Source organism: Capsicum annuum, chromosome 6 (genome assembly GCF_002878395.1).
Source record: "Capsicum annuum cultivar UCD-10X-F1 chromosome 6, UCD10Xv1.1, whole genome shotgun sequence".
Lineage (NCBI taxonomy): Eukaryota > Viridiplantae > Streptophyta > Magnoliopsida > Solanales > Solanaceae > Capsicum > Capsicum annuum.
Window position 1 is genome coordinate 110,038,482 of NC_061116.1, and position 22,146 is coordinate 110,060,627.

The 22,146-nt window shown below is 34.8% G+C and overlaps 1 long non-coding RNA gene across 1 annotated transcript; it reads left to right on the forward strand.

Moving 5' to 3' along the window:
* Positions 1–16,870: 16,870 nt before the first annotated feature.
* On the forward strand, positions 16,871–19,712 carry LOC124899422. The gene is made up of 3 exons (XR_007056899.1): positions 16,871–17,208; positions 19,004–19,246; positions 19,339–19,712. It is a non-coding gene; the product is annotated as an uncharacterized LOC124899422 (long non-coding RNA).
* Positions 19,713–22,146: the final 2,434 nt, after the last annotated feature.

Here is a 22,146-nt window from a genome sequence, read left to right on the forward strand (position 1 = left end):
AATGTTGTTGAACAGGGCAGATACTCAACCCTCAAAAGCATCTAGCATGAATACAACTCTGCATTTAGGTTGACATAGTATTCTGGTGTGCATACTCCAATCTAGACTCAACCGTCTCTTGTGTACTTCATACCCATTATTAGATTTGTCCATATAAAGTCACCACATTAGCCTCAAGATTCTATTGTTTAGTGTCAGTGACTCTCCTATTGTCCAATAAGCTCTGTAAAAACGTACGAGATACTAATATTATGCCTGATGCAGAAGTTAAAGTGGATGAGCAAAGGGGCACTGAAGATGAACTCACCAACTCTAAAGTAGAAGCCAGGCTTATTTAAATATAGATGGGTCCTCTCACCCTGTCTACTCAGACCCAGGTCATCTCTCTACACTATAATATAAAAATCCATACTAACTCCTACGGTATGTACTTATGTATCAATAGGCTATATGTGAACTAATTGGCCCTCAGACTGGGCCGGAGGCACTATAGTAGGCTCATGGGATTTCCTGGGATGGTCTGAATATGATAAATCATTCACCATTTTTTCTGTGCTATACCCATAGCATGTATTCTCTCATTGACTATTGGTACCTTTGGTATGTTGACCTCATCATAATACCTCTACACAAGACTTGGGAATGACAAAGTAATAGTCCTATCAAAACCTCTTGCATAAAGCTCACTTCAAATAATACCTGAAAAATCAATATCATATAAGGCCATCATACTAGAAATGAACAAAGCTCTATACCAAGTCAATATATTATATGCAGTAGTTGAACATAATCTATAATGAACAAGCAGCTACCAAAACATAGTAGCTAAATTATCTATGGCCTTCGTTATCATATCGTGCCCCTCGATCCATGGGGTATCCTCAGTCAATTGTGAAATATAGCTAGTGATCCATCTTGCCATCTTAACTCTCTCACTCTGGTGCTCAACAACAGGCATAATATGTCTATTTTAATCTATAATCATACTTTTTTATAAATGCTGGAGCAATATAATTTGGCTCAAAGAGAACTCAGTATATGGTCGCGTATAAAATAGCTACCATAACCCCTCTCACGTGAGTCTGCTCAAGCTGGGAAACTCATTATACCTCACAAGAACGCCCTACTCTTTGGTATAGTTAATGGATCTATGGAATTGTATGATGTAAATAATTTTTTCCCCAAAGTAGGTCTATTAAGATCCTAGGAGTCGAGTCATCCACCCCAAAAAATATCTATCAAATGTAGCTCGTAATAATAATGCTCCAGCCAAACTAGAAAAGTCTATTTGTCTCTCCTAAAAAATATCCTTCATCGGCCAGATGGACTCAATAATATAGTTGTCCTTCTTAAAAATAATCAGATGTCCCTCCATATACCATCACACATTTACCTCATCAATAGGCTCCTACAAGATATGTGTGGGGTCAGACATCTGATCATGTTGAGTATATGCTACTGGTCCTCAACTGGGGTATGACAGAAGACTGTTCCTTATGTACTATATCAAAATCACCTTGGGAACCCTCCTCATACTAGAGGTCTTGTGTAAATATTGCAGGAGGTGACAGTACCTCCTCCTCATCAATAGCCTTGTCACCACCACCATCAATAGACTGGGGGGAGTCTAGTGGTGATCTCTGGGCCATCTTCATCCTCAGACTATATAGGAACTCAATCTCCTCAGCCTGTGTCTTAGGTTTAGTAAAAGCTAATCGTTTACCCTAATTTGATTTCTCCATAATCTGTACACCTAATTTGGCAAAAATAATAGCCTCGGTTGTAGTGTACATCCAACCCCTAGTCCTAATCCCCATCTCCCTAGTCAGGGTTACTTTGGCGTGGGCAACTAGGTATACCTCCTCTAAGTTACTACTATTGGAAGAGTCACCACATTGCATTGTAGGTGCAAACTTCTTCTTCTTCTTCAGTGCCATGTGGACATGAAAATCAAGTGTTATCATCCAAAAGATAATGAGGGATTGAAAAATTTTAAAGAAAACTCAGAATCCAAAATCTTAAAATTTAACCTTAAGTCTTGCATTAATATCACTTATTCCGAGTCCCAACAAGTTCCATATGGACATATTCACTTAGGATCAAATTTCCACATAAGTTAGCATTCAAACTTTAGGCATTCCTCTACTTTTTGAAATTCAACTTCCATTTACGACATGTTTTTGAGGTTTAATTTGAGAACAATGCCCCACATTAGGATTTTAGGCTAATTTCAAGGCTCATACATATTAGCATGATATTCTACATATTTTTCATGAATCTAAACATACCGATTTCTTATTTTGACTTCACCACAAGATACTACTATTATCTGCCAAGAATATTACCTTTAAATCAGAGAACCGAAAGTGAACTACAAAGAATACATCAAAACCAAAAAATGAACACGTATTTATTAATTTCCAAAAGATTGGTACCAAGAGAAAGTTATGTTTTTGCCTATTATTATGTGTACAAAAGTGGGGTAGTTTGAATTTTACGAGAAAAGAGGAACTTTTTAGGATTTGTAAGTTAAAAATGAGTTAATAAGGCTTACATAGGAAAGAGAGGCCGGTTTAGGGTTAATTAAGCATTGGTGGGCCCAAAATTTTTAATCAAAATTTGGGTAAAAGAGTACCCACTTATGGCAGGCACATACGGGTCGTAGATGGTACATATGGTCTGTATTTGTCCATAGTTTGAAGGTCTAAAATTTTTGCCAAGTTCCCTGCCCTCTGGAATTTTATTATGACACTTATTGTGTGCTACTAATGAGGTTGTAAGTGGTATTTACGACCCTTCAAGTATGTTTGTTGGTTAAAGTCCAGAAATTCCATAAAAAAATCCTCACAATTCCATCTATTTAGTCAATGCAGCACCTACTTGACCCATGCAGGACTTACGACCTTGTTGAATTGGTCACTATGTCCCTTTATCTAAAAATTATGAATTGAGTAATTTTTACCGCATTTTTAGGCTTGTCAATATTTTATTTTACCTAGAAAAAAAATGAGAACACTAAAATAGTGTGTTTGCTCCCACCCAACGCTTTATATATTATCGTAACACGATGTGGCTATGATGGTTACTCAGACTTCACCAACAAGACTATGGATTGCCTTCTATGCAACGCTTGATTTAACGTTGCGGCATGATGTGTGTACCTTTAATACTAAGAGCACATCAAGGTAGCTAAAGAAACTCCCTCCAAGATCATTAATACAATTGATAACTGACACAACCTGCAGGTTTGTAAGCTTTTTCATAGTTCATCGAATGTTAAAGGTGACTTCTTCAATGTTTACTCTGAATGTAAGCTCTCCCTTCTCTATATCGACCATTTCCCTACCATTGGCCACAAATGATCAATCTAAACTAATGGGCATCTCAAAGTCAACCTCACAATCCGGAATGAAAAAATCAACTAGAATGATGAGGTTGTACACATTTACCAATACATCAAAAGAAATACCCACAAGATGTTTTACTGAGCGGTCAACCATCAACAACCACATAGTAGTCGGCTCTAGAGTACTCTAGTCTAAATTTTTTAATACAGCCATCGGCATCAAATTGATGCTAACTCATAAGTCATATAGTTTCTTTGTGAATTTGGATGTTCCAATAGTACATGGGATTGTGAATGCATCGCGATAGCCCCTTTTTATGGGCTAGAGGCTTAGATGTAACTTCACTACAATGGTGCACCCCATGAACATCCACAAAATAGTAGTTTTCTTCTTTATTACCGATTCTTTCATGAACCTTGCATATCCATTCATCTTCCAAAGTGCCTTAAGGATAGTGATGTTCAAGCTTAGATCTTTTAGAATCTCAATAAACTTCTTGAACTTTCCTTCCTCTTTTTATTATTTCCTCTTTTAAGGAAATAATGGGGAAGATCATGGAATTTGTCTCAAAAGAGACTTTCCATCCTTTCCTTATATCCATACCAACACAAGCATCATCACCTGCCACCTTATTAGCTTATATGGTATGAGTCTCATCTATCATAACAGTATCATTTTTCAACACCTCATTAGTAGGTAATGGAGGATTAACAGTAGATAAAAAATATTAGTGATATCAATACAATTACCATCATTTATTGGATTATAAATTGAGTATCTCGAAAGGGTACCTGGCTATCTATAATCGAATATAGCCGAAATTTGCTAAAACTCTTACTTAAGTGCTTAATAGCAGTTGCATAAGACTCAACCTTTTGGTTCAAATCTAAAATATCAACCTTGATCTCCTTAAGGCTAGTTCCTGACTCTCTTGTCCTTTTACCAATTTGGTCAGCATCACCTCCATCTTTGATTCTATATCACAGTTAATCGATGGAACATACTTTTATCAATTCTCCTTGTTGTTGTCTTTCTATAACAATCACAATCATTCTCCATATTATGATCTCTATATCTATCACTATAGTCATTTTGACCTGGGTTTCGTTAGCCTCTAGCTTGGAAACTCATCAACTTGGGTTAAAGATACTTGGCCTCCTTCTCAAAGGCAGACTTATAAGCTGTAGAGATTGAACCCTGTACACCTACTATATTAACTTTTTTAGAGTTCACTAATGCAAACAACTTAGTTAGCAACATATTATCAGTACTTAGTTATGTAATTTCTTACAACAGAAACTCATCAATTGATCTCTAGTCATTGGAAGCTCTAATAGCATAAGTACTAGCACCACACTCAATATCCTAAGTACTCCACTCTTAGTTAGTGAGAGAGATCTGGTCTAGAAACTTAGATCTCATAGATCTCCTCCAGGGATGGTGTCTACGATGGCTCGAGAACTAATGTTTAGGGCTATATATTATATCTCCAGTTAGTTTGTCCTTTAAATCACATGATTGGGCACCATGCTTAGCTTCTTCTTAAAATTGAACAAAGCCTCGTATATTGATGCAGAATAAATCTATCTAAAATTATATATCTTCTCTTTAAGCTACAATATCTTGGTCGGTGGAAAAAGTGGTATAATAATCGCTTACATAATACATCCCATATGGTGATAAATCCTCTTAAAATTTCCCCCAACTATAGAGAAGCTTCTCTAGTCAATGAGAAGGGGAATAACCTCAATCTAAGTACCTCCTAGTCTACCCAAAGGATAGTATAAGAAGTGTAGATCTTGATAAAATTAGCCAGGTGCTTATTTGTATCTTCTATAGCCATACTCGAAAATACACCCTTCAAGGTTAAGTGCTGGATCATGGTATTAGTTATGTTGTATTTTATATTAGGGGACAGAGTAAGAGATATTGTAGCTCATATTTATTGTGGCTCAACATATCCAATATCCTCTTCATTATCATATAATAAAAAGTACTAAAATATTGGGATTACTTGAGCATAGGCACCTCAAACTCTGTCTCTATTACCGTCGTGTGTTACTCGGCAATCAACTTCCTATCTTAGCTTGGCTAACTCGGTATGTTGAGGCATTATAGCCTCCTCAGCCTCCCTTCTCTATTTCGTAGCTTATGGGAATATCTATTTATCAACAATATTTGATAGATCACTAAAGTAGGCAGAGCGATATACTGAGGATTATCCTAAACCCCTTCTAAATTGACTACTCGTACTGGTTCTGTCATCATACGATTTGGTTATAACAGTCTCTCTGCATTAGGAATCAATGGGAGTAAGGGATTTCTCTAACTCCTAGTGCTGGGAATACACCATAATATACCCAAATAAGAATAAAAAATAAAGACCCAAAAACTCCAACTATCATCAATCAACACTTCACCATTTTCCTCGGCAATGACAACAAAATTTTATCAATGCCTAATCTATTCCTCCAGTTGAGAATAAAGTAGTTGTTGTAAATTATATTAACCCAATTACGTTGGGTCAAACACATAGGGAATTCTTTGATGTATATCTCTAGTGTACTGAACTCAATAAGAAAAAAATAGTAAATTAGGGGTTGGTATTGCAATCTCGAACAAGTAACAATAAATAACATTGGTAGTAAGCAGTCAGAGATTAACACTAAAGTTGTGTTCATCATGGCTTCTCAAGTCTGTAGGTTTAACATGCTTTCCTAAACTAACCAAGTACTTTTCCTGAAGAATAAGATAAGTTATGTACCATCAACTATCCCGTGGACTCATTGTCAAATTTTACTAAAGCACCCTAGGTTCGGACCCTTAGAAAATTAACTAGATTTTTTGATTTTTGGCTACATATGACCTTTGGTAAGAAGTTGTAAGATAGTGTACGAGTCGTATGCCTTGGCCAAATGTTAAACAATGATAGTTGGTGGGTTTAATTGGTTTCTAGAATAGCTATGAATTTGTTGGTATGAGTCCTATAGTTGGTTACAAGTCATATGGTTACAATTTTTTCCTTAACTTTATCAAATACTTAGTAACTTAAGTTTTATCTTAGTACGAGTGGCTAACCATAACTTGTATGGAAAATAATGATCAAATCTCTTTTGATTCTATTTAGCCAGGGATATAATTTATGGGCACTCATTGTATGGTTGGGTATGACTTGTGTTGGATAATTCATATGGTGGATAATGTTGGGTGCAAGAGGGAGTCCAAGGGTATAAGTGGTAGGTTCCCCTTGCATTGGAAGATATGACTGGTATGGGAGAGTCATACCATTTGACGGGACCTTTAAGCAGTTTAAGTTAGGATAATTTAGATATATCCCTACTTAATCTCTGAAGGAACCATGACGTATATAATATATCGGACATCATTTACCCTATTATTCTAATCTAAAATACTTAAAAACTCTCTCTAATTCTCTCTAAGGCACATGGGTAAGGGAAGGCTAGAGTTCCAACTAGAAGATCAATTTAGGGCTTGTACGGGTGATTTTTATCCATTATCTTTGTAATCCAAGACATGTACTCATCCCTCATTCATAGTTGCAATGAAAGGCATATTTTTGGACAATGTTTTAACGGCATGATTATTGTATGGTCTTGGTTTTAAAATATATGTTGGGGGTTTTGCTATTAAATACTTTGTTATAGTTTTTCCATATTTTAATTATGTTTAACATATTGTAATGGTGGATTGGAAAATTGGTTGCACGAGAATGGTTGATTCATAATTGCAATTTGTTTTGGAAATACTATTCCACTAACATGTTTGATAAAATGCCTATGAGAATGCTTTTGCTATATTATTGGACTTTTGTTGGAACTAGTGCATGATATGGTTTTGTAATAGAACACTAAATGGTTTAAATAGTTTGGAGTCATTATGGTTCAACAAACTTACCTGTGGGGTAAAAGGGAATTCCCAAGTAAACATGCTAAGGAACAACTTGTGGGGTATATAGGATTCCCCCAAGCAAACACAATAATGAAACACTTGAGAGGTGCATGCGATTCCCCCAAGTTAACTTGATAATGTAATCTATGGGTACATGGGAATCCCTCCACCTAAAAAGGTTGGCTAAGCATATTTTCTGCAAGCTATAGCCGGTATGATGCTACCACTACTTATTGCCCTGCTTAATACCAATGGAATAAAGTTTTTGTTGAATGGTAATGGTCTTAATAATGCAATAAAGGCGGGATGTGATAGCTAACCATGAAGGTACTTAGAAATCCCTTACCCTTATGGTATCTATGATTCATGTGGCTACACGTATCGAGGCCCATTCTGGGGGTTACACTGGACCAATATAGCCTCATCATAGCTTTAGGATGGGTAATATTTTATACAGAGATTAATGGCTTTAAAGGTATGCCAAAACTGACTCACTTTCCTAACATTATTATATATATACATATATATGGTTTGTATGCATATGGTTGGTTATTTGGTTTTACTAGATGGCATTATTTTATCCTTATCCTGAGTTCATGCTAGTATTCACCCACTAACCCATTTTTAGGAGGTTGCATCCCCATGCAATGTAGGAACTGAAAATTCTACTCCTCCTACATAGCGATTGGATTTAGGATCAGTTATTCGATTAAAGTAGTTAGATTCTATATTTTGGAAGGCTCCATTTTATATCATGGGTATCTTTCCATACTTTGGTTATTTTATGGATATTGGTTTTTGCTATAGTTCGGGGCATACCCCTACTGGATATTATTTTTTTTGTTAGAAGCTTTGTGGAACCACTATGTGTTAGGTGATATCGGTATTGGTGTCAGCTGTAGGTTTGACATTGGAATTGGGGATGATACTGGTAGACTGAATTTATGATTATTCTATTATTTTATGTTATATTAAGGATAGGAACTTTATTTTTATATTAGTTTGGTATGGTTATTGGTTGGTAATGAATGGTTGGACTTGTTCGGGTTTGTAATGATTATAGACCTAGCCCAGAGTTAAGAATGGTAATAAATGCTATATTTTTATACTGTCAACATTTATTCAACTCAGGGTTTGCGTATTTGGAGGTTGGGTTGTGTAATTGGGGTGGTCCCCAATTTTTTAAGGACTAGGGATGCCCTCTACGATAAGGACCTGGTTTAGGTCATGCCAAGTAGGTATTAGAGCTTTAGGTTCATGGTAAATTTGGAGTCTAAGAGCCATGTCGAGTAGAGTCTCTTTTAAGGGTGTACAGCATGCCTACTCATAAAGTAGAGGCTATAAGGCATTTCAAAATATTTCACTTTCTAGGTATTCTATTTTAAAGCTTGGAGACTATGTCCTTGACTCTTCTCTAATCTTAGTTTTTTTCCTTTTAAGATCATGCATCGACGATCTGAGTTGCAAGGTATCTCTAGTGTCCCAACTAGGGATATTGTTAAAGGGTCATAGACTACTCAGGGGATCCATAATCAGTCTAGGGTTCTAGTTCCTAAAATTTCTAGAGTCCCACGAGTTGCTACTAGTCCTCCTCATGGAGAGGTGACTAATGCAGAATTTCATCAATTAATTCATGTTGTTGCTCAGTTTGTTACTTCTTAAGCTAAGTGGGATATATCTGGTATTTCATCTACTGAGGACATAAGGATTAGCCAGTTTATAAATTGAATCCTCTTACTTTTACTAGTGTGGAGGTGGATGAGGATCCTAATAGTTTTTTTGATAAAATAGAGAAAATCTTTTATGTGATGCACGACACAGTTATGAAAGGGGTTAAATTTGCTACTTTTTATCTTAAAGATATGGCATACCAATGGTACGAGGAGTGGGATAGGGATATAGGTGATGTTGAGGAGTCCACATTATAAGAGACTTTCTCTAATTCTTTTTTGAACAACTTCTTTTCTCAAGAGTTGAGAGAAGTAAAGGCAGAGGAATTTATCAATCTAAGATAAGGGAAAATATCTGTCAAGAAATTTCTATGAGATTTCATCATCTACAAAGGTATTCTCCCTAATTGGTATCTTATATGAGGGCTAGGATAAGAAACTTCAATTTTTGATTATCTTATAATATAATCCTTGAAAGCAAGAATACATTGTTGATCAAGGATATAGATATTTCTAGGTGGGTGGTTCATATGCAATAGGTGTAAGAAGAATGGAGGAAGTAGTCTGAGTTGGGGAAAGGAAGGGTAAGAAGTTTAGGTCATCTAAATAAGGTGGTCCTCAACACAATAGTAGTTAAGGTGGTTGTAAGTGGTAAAATAAGAAGTGGGGGAGTTCTAATCCTTCTCTACAGTTATTGCTCCTTACTCAAAGTAGTTGAGTGACAAGCGTCAACATGGTGGCGATAATTTTTGGGCATAGGATGCTCTCAAGTGAGTTGGAATCAATTAGCCTTATCATTCCCTCCTTGTCAATTTTATGGTAGGTTGTATAGGGGTTTCCGTGATGAAGGGAGGGACAAATATTTTAAATATAATCAGCCAGGCCATATGCTTAGAAATTGTTCAGTTAGTAAAGGTTCTTTGGGAGCGAGTAAATCTCTAGTTTCTTTATCTTCTTCTCCTGCACCATAAGGTGTTGCTTCTGCATCAGTTATTGCTTTTGGTACTGGTGTAGCTCAGAATAGGTTATATGTCATTACTATTCAATATGATTTTGAGGCATTACATGATGTTGTTACTAGTATGTTACAACTTTTTTCTCATGACATATATTGATTGTTTGATCCAGGGCCCATTCTCTTATGTGAACCAAGTTGTGGCATTGTATTTTGGTTTTGATCTCTAGTTTATTTAAGATCCTTTCTCTATTTTTTCCACAGTATGCGACTCTATGGTTTCTAAAAGAGTCTATAGAGGGTGTGTGGTATATGTTGTTAGTAGGAATACTTTGCTGCAATTTTTTATAATTAATATGGTGGATTTTAATGTTATTTTAGGGATGGATTGGTTACACTCTTGTTACGCATCATTAGATTATCAAACCCATAAGGTTTTATTTAGGTTACCAGTTAAATCAGTTATTGAATAGGATAGTGGTTCCCTAGCTCTAAAGTGTTTCTTTATCATCTAGTCCAGTTTAAATCTCCTAACTCAGAAGGTCATCTTTTACATTTAGTTCCAATGTTAAATAAGTTTCCTAAGGTTTCTCAGATGATCTTCCTAGTGTTCCTTTAGATAGGGAGATCGAGTTTGGTATTGATTTCATTTCGGACACTCACCTAATATCTATTTCTTCTTATAGAATAGCATCGACTGAGTTGAGAGAACTCCAGGAGCAACTTAAGGATCTTTTAGATAAGAATTTTATCCATCTTAGTATATCCTTATGGGGTGCCCCGGTGTTATTTATGTGAAATAAGGATGGTTCTCTTCAGATATTCATTGACTATCGATAATTGAATAAGGTAACAGTTAAGAATAAGTATCTTCTTCCAAGGATAGATAACTTTTTTGATCAGTTGCAAGGTGCCAAACTCTTTTTAAACATAGAATTTTGTTCTGGGTTGCATCATCTTAAGATTAGGAAGGCGCATATTTTGAAAAAAGCTTTTTATACACGGTGTAGGCACTTTGAGTTCCTATTCTATTTTTCTATTTGAGTAATTCTCTAACGACATTTATGGATTTGATGAATAGTGTTTTCAAGAAATTTTTAGATTTTTTTATCATTATGTTCTTTCATGACATCTTGCTGTATTTGTTATATTCTAAGAGTGGGGTGGATCATACTAATCAACTCTATGTGGTGTTATAGACCTTGAAAGAGCAACAATTATATGCCAAATTCTTCAAGTGTAAGTTTTGGTTAAATATTGTGACCTTTCTTAGTTATATTATTTCTATTGAGGGAATCATGGTTGATTCACCAAAGGTGGTTTTGGTTAAAAGCTGGCCTAGACCCATGACACCAATTGACATTCAAAGCTTCTTGGTTTTGGTTGGGTATTATAGGCATTTTGTGGAAGGTTTCTCGATAATAGCTGCCCCATTGACTAAGTTGACTCAAAAGAGTGTAACATTTTCTTTGTCAGATGCATGTGAGGGGAGTTTCAAGAAGCTAAAGGATAAGCTAACTTGTGCTCCGGTTTGGACATTAGCTAAAGGTAATGATGGGTTTGTGTTTTATTGTGATACATCTCGGGTAAGACTTGGTTGTGTTTTGATGCAATATAGGAAGGTAATTGCCTATGCTTCCAGGAAGTTAAAGGTGCATGTATGGAATCATCCTACCCATGATTTGGAGCATTTAGTTGCAGTTTTTTCTCTGAAAATTTGGCAGCATTATCTATATGGAGTACACGTGGACATTTTTTCTAATCATAAGAGTCTATAATATATGTTAACTCAAAAGGAGTTAAATCTTATATAGAGGAGATGGTTGGTGTTTCTCAAGGACATAATATGAGTCTTCACTACAACCTAGGTAAAGGTACCGTAATTGTTGATGCTTTAAGCTAGTTGTACATGGGGAGTTTAGCTCGTGTGGAAAAGAAAAACCGAGAATCGCTGAGGGATATTCACCGCTTTGTTAATTTAGCAGTTTGTCTCCTAGACTCCAATGATGGTGGTGTAATATTATAGGAGGTGGTTTAGTCATCTCTTAATGCTGAGATCAAGGAGAAGCAATTGCTAGATTCTATCTTAATAAAAATCTACGGTGATGTAGGTTAATAGAAGGTGATGGCATTTGAGATCAATGTTGTTGTTACTTTCAGGTACCATGTGTGTTACTGACATTGAGAGTTGCAATAAAGTGTTTTGGACGAGTTGCATCATTTGCGCTATGTTGTTTATCTCGATTTGACAAAAATATATCATAATCCTTAGGAGATGTATGGTATTCTAATGTTTTAATTATGTTTTTTACATGCTTTAATGATGGTTTGGACAATTGGTTGGATGGGAATTGTTAATTGGTAATTGGAATTTGTTTTTGATACACTATTCCCCAAATATATTTGATAAAATATATGTGAGAATGCTTTAACTATATTGTTGGACTTTTAATGGAACTATTGTGTGATATGGTTTGGTAATGGAACCCTAAATGGGATAAATGGTTTAAATAATTTGGAATGGTTGTGGTTAATTAAACTTCCTTGTGGGGTACAAGGGAATACCCTAAGTAAACATTCTAAGGAACAACTTGTGGGGTACATGAGATTCCCCCAAGAAAACATAATAATGAAACACTTGAGGGGTGCATGAGATTCCCCCAAGTTAACTTGATAATGTAATCTATGGGTACATGGGAATACTTATACGTAAAAAGGTTGTATATGGACATTGCTTGCAAGCTAAAATGGTTAATAATAATGGAATAAAGGTTTGGTCTGATGCTAACGGTTTTAATTGAGAAATAATGGTGGGGTGTGATAGCTAATCGTGAAGGTGTGAGTCCAATAGATGGACATTGGAAAATCATATTTGCTGACATGAGGGTTGGTCATAGCGACCATATATGATATTATAAGGTTCATGGGAATCCTCTTAGTACATTGTACATGTGTATCATAGAGAGCAAAGGGTACTTCTGATTCCCCTACTATTATGGTATCTTTAGTTTTTGCGGCTGCACACATTCGGTCCTGTTTAGGGGGTTACTCTACATGCATATAGCCCTTGGGTGGTTTTAGGATGGTTAAGCTACACATACCCAAATTAATGGTTTTAAAGGCATGCTAAACTCAACACCCTTTCAGGGTATAGTTTTTTGTATGTGTGTTTATATATATATATGTATATGTATGTATGTATGTATATAATTATATGTATGTATGTATGGTTTGTATGCATATGGTTTGATTACTTGGTCTTACTGGATGGTATTATTTTATCCTTATCCTGAGTTCATGATAGCGTTCACACGCTAACCCATCTTCAGGCAGTTGTATCCCCACGTGATGCAAGAATCGATGATTCTACGCTCCTTGCTGAGTGATTGGATTTGGGATCATTTATTGGATTGACTTGGTGATCTTCCATATTTTGAAAGGCTTCATTTCATATCATGGATGTCTTATATACTTTAGCTATTTTATGGATATTGGTCTTGGCTATGGTTGGAGACATGTCCCAACTAGATATTATTTTTCTTTTGGTTAAAGGAATTTTGGAACTACTATGTGTTGAAATAGGTGATGTTAGTATTGGTGTCAGCCTTAGTATTGGCAATTGTATTGGGCTGATACCGTTGAACTGAATTTATGATTGTTCCATCCTTTTATAAAATGTTATGGGCAAGAACTTGGTTTATATATTTATTTGGTTATGCTTGTTAGTTGGTAATGGATGGTTGGACTTGTTTAGGTTGGTCACGGTTATTGACCTATCCTAGTGTCTAGAAAGGTAATAAATGCTCTCTTGTTATACGGTCAACATTCTTCCGACTCAAGGTATGCATATTTGGTGGTTAGGTTTCGTAAAGAGGGTGGTCCCCTGTCCTGGATAGACTTGGGATTCCCATTACAACAAAGCCTTAGTTTGGGTCTTGTCATTTATCCTTTACCTTTTGAGTCTTAGGATATCATATTACTAAGCCTTATCCTCGAATCTAGTTAACTATTACCTTTTGTGTTAGAAGTTATTAGATGACAGATAACAATCATACATAAATAATACTGAGTAGCCTAGATCGACAGTCAATTATTAAATTATTCTTGTAATTATATTTTCCTAGTTACTACTCCTCTTTTGGGGTAAGTAGCAATAATCTTTGTACAATCCTAACATTTACGACTGCTAGAACATCTATCAAACAAAAGATAAGACAATACATGCACAAGTACTAGATCAGAACAACTTCCCACTTCCCCTGCTTCATTATTATTTTAGGTTCCCACAATCCTAGATAAGAGTTTTAGCCACTCATACTTATGAAACGATCAATGGGATTCATGATTGAATCCATTCATATGATATTACAAGTATCATTGAAAAAAACTCAAAGTCTAAAACTAAATTATCAACCAAAACCAATACAAAAGTAATCCAAAGATGAAAGTTAAATCTTGGAATTAAAATATACGTTTGTGAATGCTAAAACTATGCAATCTAACTACAAAATATAAAAAAAGTATATATAGTATTCAAGGAAAACTAAAAAATCAAATCTTGAATTAAAAAAGAAATTTGAGGTCGGTGGTTATGGACCGTATGTACCACAAACGGTCCATATGCAGGCCTACGTAAGTGCAGAACTTCTAAGTAGATCCTGCAACTCTGTGGACGTTTGATGTCTCCACATACCTTTGCTACAAACGAATAGTATGTACCACCTACGGACAGTATGTTGACCTAGGTAACTGTAAAGTCTTCATTTTCCTAGGACTGAGCTTCTGGACTTTAATTTGTGATACATACTTATCTCACCTGATAAGTGGTAAATATGCCCAAAATAGCCTCGGTAAGTGGCTAAAAACATTAATTTTAATCATTTTATTTAGTCTATCATCTAAAACCTAATTTTACGCAAAATACATCATAGTTTTATGTATCGAAAGTTCTATAAATCCACAACACATCAAAAAGTGTATTGTGTTACCATTTGTGTATTGTGATGTATTCTTACTTTATTTGCGTATAAAACATGTGGGAATTTATGGACAGTTTGAAATAGTAAGTGGATATAAGCTTACGTCATTCTGGAAATATTTAATTATGGATGGTTATTGAAATGTATCATTGTGGTTGGTTGTGGAAATACATCATATGGTCTGTTGTAGAAAAACTCATTAAGAGTGACAGTGAGCATTACATCCTTATGGCATCACATGCATAATTTTACTTGCTTTTTGTATGCTTTATATATATACTTGTTGTTTTGTTGTCGTACTTGATTTATGTCTCATATTATGTATGTGCACTAGAAATATTGAGAATACTAGAAATACTGGTGACTCTAGAAACACTATGAATATTAGATTTTACAGACCTTCTCCGAATAATATGCAAGAGAAGAGTCATGGATATTAGTTTTATATAGGTTGACGAGCCCCCCAGCGTCCTACATTAGGATGCTTTAGCTCTGTTGGTGTGTAAGAGGTAGTATAAGGTTTGATGAACCCTCCATGGGTCCTACATTGGAAAGAATTATCTCTATATGAGTATACAAAAACTATGTGATAACCTTATGTGTCATCATCATCCTTATTCATATTGTGTTTACTTTATTATGCTTATAATGGGGTTGTACTTCTGCTTTAACATATTACTCATCTAATTGTTCTATATTCATATACTTGTACTTTTTTATCTTATATGTATATTGTCCTTCCTTTTTGTACTTATATGTGGTAGAATGTATACTTGCGGTCTTTTCTAGTGTTGTTGCAATCTATGTCATATATTAAAACTGTTAGTGTAAGCGGTGTGAGCTACCATTGTGGGAAATTTTCTAATTGCAGATAGCGTACCCTTAGAGTATATTTTTTTTGTTTTATTAGCTATTTTGCTCGATCGACCTATGATACCTATTGAGTGTAAGTGGATCATAATTATGCCTACTGTACTCTTTCGGTGCAGGTCTTAGTTAGAGTGCACTCCAACTCTGTTGATTTGAGCGATATTTTGTGCCTTCAAGGTATTGGTTTACTTTAAGGCATCCGGATGTATTCCACTACCTTTCTTAGAGATAATGTTTTTACTTTCATATCAGAGTCGGAGTTCCTCTTGTATTTATGACATCTTATGTTATTTATTTGGATTTAAGTTATACTAGATACATTCGTATACTATTGAAATCATATTTTGGGGAGTTAGAGCTAGATTGTGGTGTATGTTTCTTTCTATTTTTGTTATACTTAGACTATTTGGATTTTAATAAAAAGCCTTACCATAGGGGTATTTCTATCTTTTACTTTTTTTGTACCAATTTAGGTGATAGGCTTACTCGTAAAGGTTTGCCATGATGAGTGCGATCATGACCCTTGTATTTTGGATCATGACAAATTACTATTAGAGAAGCCAGGAACATTGGTCTCAATGCTGTAAGAATGAGATCTCTAATAAAGTCTCGGGAATTGGCATGTAGATGTTCATATCTATCTTCAAGAGGCTATAGGATGTATTTTGGAGAACTTTTTTTTTTTTATTACTTATTATTAAAATTTCTTTTATTTCTTATGTTTTGAGTTGTGCTTCATTTTTTCTTTGCAAACAGTGCTTATTAGGTCATGCGAGGTTAAAGATGTGAAGCCTTCTCCCAGAGGGTGAGCCTAGAGTGATAGACGGACTTGAGGGAGTGAGTGGGCCATCGATTAGCCCCATATTGGAGTAGTGCTAGGGGACTGACTACCAGAAATTCGACCTATGGCAATCCAAATTTCTGGTGATGCTTGCAAATTCGTTGCTAAAGATATTCTATTGTAATGCTTTTAACCAATGCCAAAAATAATAATTCTTTTAGTGCTATAACTGTTGCTATTAAAAATAAATCATTGCAATAGGTGTATATATAGCAACCCTTTTTTAAACTGTCGCCATAGAAGCATCTATGGCAACACTTAATGGAAAAAATCATCTATTGCATCACTTATCTGTAATTCCCTCCACAATATTTCACATAATACCACCAAAAAACATTTTTCTCTTTCTTTCTCTCTCATAAAAGTATCAGAGCGTTATTTCTCTCTCTTTCTTTCTCTTTCTTGTAAAAAATCCTTTTTTCAAATTGCATTGATCTATTGCGTCTTTATTATGTAACCCATTTGTCAGATAACACTGATGCATCTATATATTGTATCGATCTATTGAAATTTAGGGGTCAAATTATAATGAAAGTGTCTCAGATAACTCATTTCTCTGACTATCGACAATCGTTTCGAGGGAAAATTGAAATTTGGGGGTGAAATTAGTAATTAGGGAATGAAGAAATCGAAGCCTGTAGGTTCTCAAATTCTGCTCATTCCTTGCTACTTTTATTTTCTTTATTGTTCGTGGCCTTTACCCGTCTACTTTACTTGGTTAGTTTATATGCCTCTCTCATTAAATCGCTCTATTTGTGTTTATGGGGTTTCATTGTTTTTTATTTTCGTGTTTATTTCACTACTGAAAATTATTGGGGTTTCATTGTTTTCCAATTTTGTGTTTATTTTACTACAGAAAATTGTATCTGTAATGTACATACTTGGTTAAACTAGTCAATCAGACTGTGTTTTATTGAAAATTTAGCTAGGGTTGATAAGTTTCTTTTGTTAACTATAAACTTTGATTATAATATATATTCAATTATATGTCAGTCTTGGGACTGCTTTGAACTGTCTTTTGAGCCGAGGATCTATCAGAAACAACCTCTCTACCTTTGAGGTAGAGGTAAGGTTTGCGTACATACTACCCTACCCAAACTCCACTTTGTGGGACTACATTTGGATGTTGTGGTAATCATGTCTCAGTTCCAATTTTAATTGCCTGCTTTTGGAAACTGCCAATTCTTATCGGGTGTTATATTTTACATGGAAATGTAGTTTTAAAATTTTCATATTTGCTGCGCTTCTTATGCTTTGGTAATAGTTGTTGCCTTTAGTTTTGATTCACATTTAGATGTTTAAAGTTTGTGGCTTTCACAAACAAAATTTTTGTTAGGTGGGAATTCAATGATGCTGAAATTTTCCTAGCCCAGCGTGGTGCATGAATTATTCTAGATTATTGGTCACATTGCCTTAAGAAACTTACAGGAGTATTTCAGAAAACAGCCAAGAGATTCTAGGTTCAAATACCAACAATACACCTATTATGAGACCATTAACTCTAAATTGGTAGATTACTTTGGCAACTTATGTTTCTAAGTTGAATAGACTGCTTGATGGATTAGTCGAGGTGCACATAAGCTTAAGAAATAACCAACAACCAAAATTATAAAGAAGTAAAATCACCTTAGAATCTTCTGTGAAGAGTTGAACCCCTGATCTCCAAGTTGTGATAGGAAGCTTCTTTAATTTCAGAGAATCTTATAATGGCTCATCTGTTCATTCTATTTATTATCTTAGTACCCTTAACCTCGTTCATCAATGCAGCATCTATCAAGCTGGCCTTCCTCATTATTGATTCTAGTTATTTTCCCTTGTAGACAACAATAGTGAGATTTGTCTTTTATGATTAAGATATGGTAAGTTCTTGTGGTCCTTATGTAAATATTTCACTCTTTAGTAATGCATGCCTAGATAAAGAGAAGATAAATAGATAAAAAAGTTATTTATTAAAAGGAAGAAAAGATAGAAAATCCACTTTCATGATCCTTTTCCTTATTCAGCTAGCTAATGAGTTGTGCAATTTGTTAAAAATCTGATATACGTGAAAATAACGACATGTTTGTAAAATATTTCCCTCCTATGTATTCTTTCTTAACGTCTAATTTAATTCTGTTTAACAATGCTTTTCCTCAAGCTCAATATTATTTAGTAGGGAATACAGTTACAGTGGCGTCATATCATATTTTCTAACATTGTGATAAGCAAATTGGTGTCCCAAAATTGACTTTATATATGTCCTTGAATTTTAGAAATCTCTCTGATTTGACAAATCACCAGACACAGTTCTCATGGCTAATATGGTAGTGAAGCGCAACTTTATATAATATGCGGTTACATCCTTATTTGTACAAATCTAATGCAAGAAATTTACATATTGTTATGTAGAATATTATTTATTCTTTATAATTGCTCTATTAACTTCATTACAGGAGGTGAAAGTTGGGGAGCAACTCAAGGGGTCAATTGAAAATGTTTTTGTGGGTGGAATGAACCGCTGGAAGTAAGTAGAAGACAATCTTTGCTATACGTCAGATTGACTGAATAACTGATTCAAATGATGTGAACAGACATTCATCATTTCTGAACTAGGAGCTATGGTGGCCAACTTTTCAAATTTCGTTACATTTTAAAGAGAAATAGGCAAAACCCGAGGGACAAGTGCACCTTTTCCAGTAATATTTGCATGTGCTTTTAATCTTACCTTGTGGATTATTTGTGTCAGTTGTGAATTATGAGTTTTAATCTTATTAAATTTAAAAAATAGAATGGGAAGCAACAGTATGATGTTATGGTGGAGAGATGTGGCCCTTCAAAAACTAGTGGACCAAAGTAATACAGGACGGGCTCCAGGTGAAGATGAAGATAAACCAGACAAGTCATAAGATAAGACCTAGTACAAGGTAAGAAGCTAAAGGTCATAAGGAACTAGTCCGTTCAGTTGCAAAATGTACTTTAATGTAATGAACTAACATATATTCACTTCCTGTGTCTAGCATCTGTAAAGTCAAAAAAAGATAAATAGTGCTCGATTTGAGTTTTAGTGTAACATGTACATGTATTATCATCATTACTATATGAAAGATAGCGTCTACCACACCTCTGAGGTAGAGGTAGAGACTGTGTATACTGTACTCTCTTTCGACCCCACTTTTTGTAACAACATATGATATGTTTCTGTAACTTTATGAAAGTCGGTAACGGGATATTATTAGCATTACTATAGGAAAGGCGGCCTCTACCTCACCTCTGAGGTAGAGGTAGAGTCTGCGTACACTCTACTCTCTTCCGACCCCATTTTGCATATCTATATATTGTATGTTTTTTTAACTTTATGAAAGGCAGTAACTGGTTATATTACAAGCTTTCTGTGCTCATATATGGGATGTGTAACATATGTTGTACCTTATATTTTCTTACATTTTATAGTTTTACAAGTGGTTTGGTTATCATTCTCTTGAAATATGTAAGTTCTCCGACACGTTGATTTGTTGATTTGCTCCATAATTAAAGGTTGACCAGTTGGAAGCCCAGAAAAGCATAAATCAAATCAATTAATGATACGGTTTTATGTTATGCATACACTATATTAGAAAAGTCTTTATTAATAATGTTTCTTTCATTACTCGCAAATCTTATGTCCCTCTATGTATTGCTACATTTTCACAAGGGAAAATACATGCATATTTGCCCCCCATAGTAAGCTGGGAAAAGTCATTTACAAACCGGTACTTTACGGGGGACACAATATCACAATGTGAAGCATAATACCACTTTTATGGTGCCAACGTATTGGATTGTTAGCCTACTCTTCATTGGATCAAATTAAAAACGATCATATTAGGTATTGGTCTTCTAGAAATTCATAGGATATCTATTGTACTCACAGTTATATTACGATTTCAGATTTTAGTTTGTTCGTAGGCATAATCAATCCTAATTAATACAACATGGTGGTGCAGTCTTTTTGTGCAATTACCCATCAAGAAATCCAAAAACTAGGGGATTGTTTTTCATTTATTTTAGCTTTAGTGGATAGAGTTACATGATAACTTTTGATACTGGTTGAAGGTGATAAGTATCAATTGATATTAGTTGAGTTGCACACAAGCATTGTCTATGTCATCTTTTGGGGATAGTGCATTGCATCATGATGTCTAACATTCATGTTTTAGTAGAGAGAAAAACACTACATGATTATTTTTCATTTGTTGTGTCTTTGGTGGATAGAGCTATGTGGTAACTGCTGCTTCCTTTTGGTGGGAGGTGATAGGTATTTTGTAGAATTAGTCTAGGTAAGCAAGTTGGCTAGTACACCACGGTTATTTAAAAAATTAGTTTTGGTAGAAGTTGAAATTAAATTAATGAACCCAAGTAACTTTCTGAATTACTATTTTTCCTTTTGGATAGTCTGGTTTGATTATGGTTGTTGGATAAAGGTTCAGAGAGAGAGAGAGCAGAAGAATGATGATTTGAAGGAAATTGTGTATGGATAGAAATTAGGAATGCCAGGCTGATGGTTTAAATATGAGCGTTCACCTATGAGAAAGATTAGATTTTGTACCTACAGAAGAATAATAAGAAATAAAGCTCAAGTTTAGTTTATGTTATAAAGAAATAGAAGAGTCTTTGGTGATGTAGAAGACATGACGGTAACAAGAAGTTTGTGACAGTAAACCACACAAGATAGCTTATATTTTAATATTGAATTTTCGTTTGAAATTTGTTAGTCCTTAGCATTATCACATATATTGATTTTTTTATTGTTGTTTTATTCTGCAGGAGAAAGAGTCGCTCTGATAACCCTCATCATCGTCGGAGCTGTTCACCAACTACTAGGCGTAAAATAAGTTGGTCCCCGACAAATAGGCGTCACAAGAGATGACAAAGTCACAATTCCTCAGATTCTTCTAAACCCAAGTCTCAAAGTCTTAGTCTTACATCCACTGAGCGAAAAAGTGTTGCAGAAAAATTGAAAGAAAGAAGAAAAAGAAAAGAAAAAGATTGTTAGATCTGACACCATCATGATGTTCCTTTTGGCTATAGTTTATGTTTTTAAGTTGCTCTCAAGTACTCAACTATAGTGAGTTCTATAAGTTATTGCTTTCCAGAGGTTTGATCTAGTCATTAAGTCAAAAAAGTCAACAGTAAGTAAACTATAATCAAATAAATAATATGTGTGCACAACATCAAGCAGAAAATAGTAGCTATTTGTTTTTATGTCATTGTGTAAGGGTATAGATATCCATTTTTGTGCTTTATGAAATTATTGATCAACGCTCATGTTAAAATATTTATACAAAACATTTTACTATAGTGTTCAACCACTGTAGACTCTTGGCATGGTAGTTTAGAAAGGATTTTATGACTAGATTGTCTTCCGGTCTGAAACCATATGAAAATGTATTGTACATTTTTCTCATACATTTGATTATTGATGCTATTTCTTTGCATTCCATCCCATAATGTTTCAAGATACATTGTGCAGCATGCTTACTGCTTTAACATTCGTGTCTTTTCTATTTAAGTTTAGGAAGTGTTGAACAATTAAGCTTTTATTTCATGTGTTGTCTGT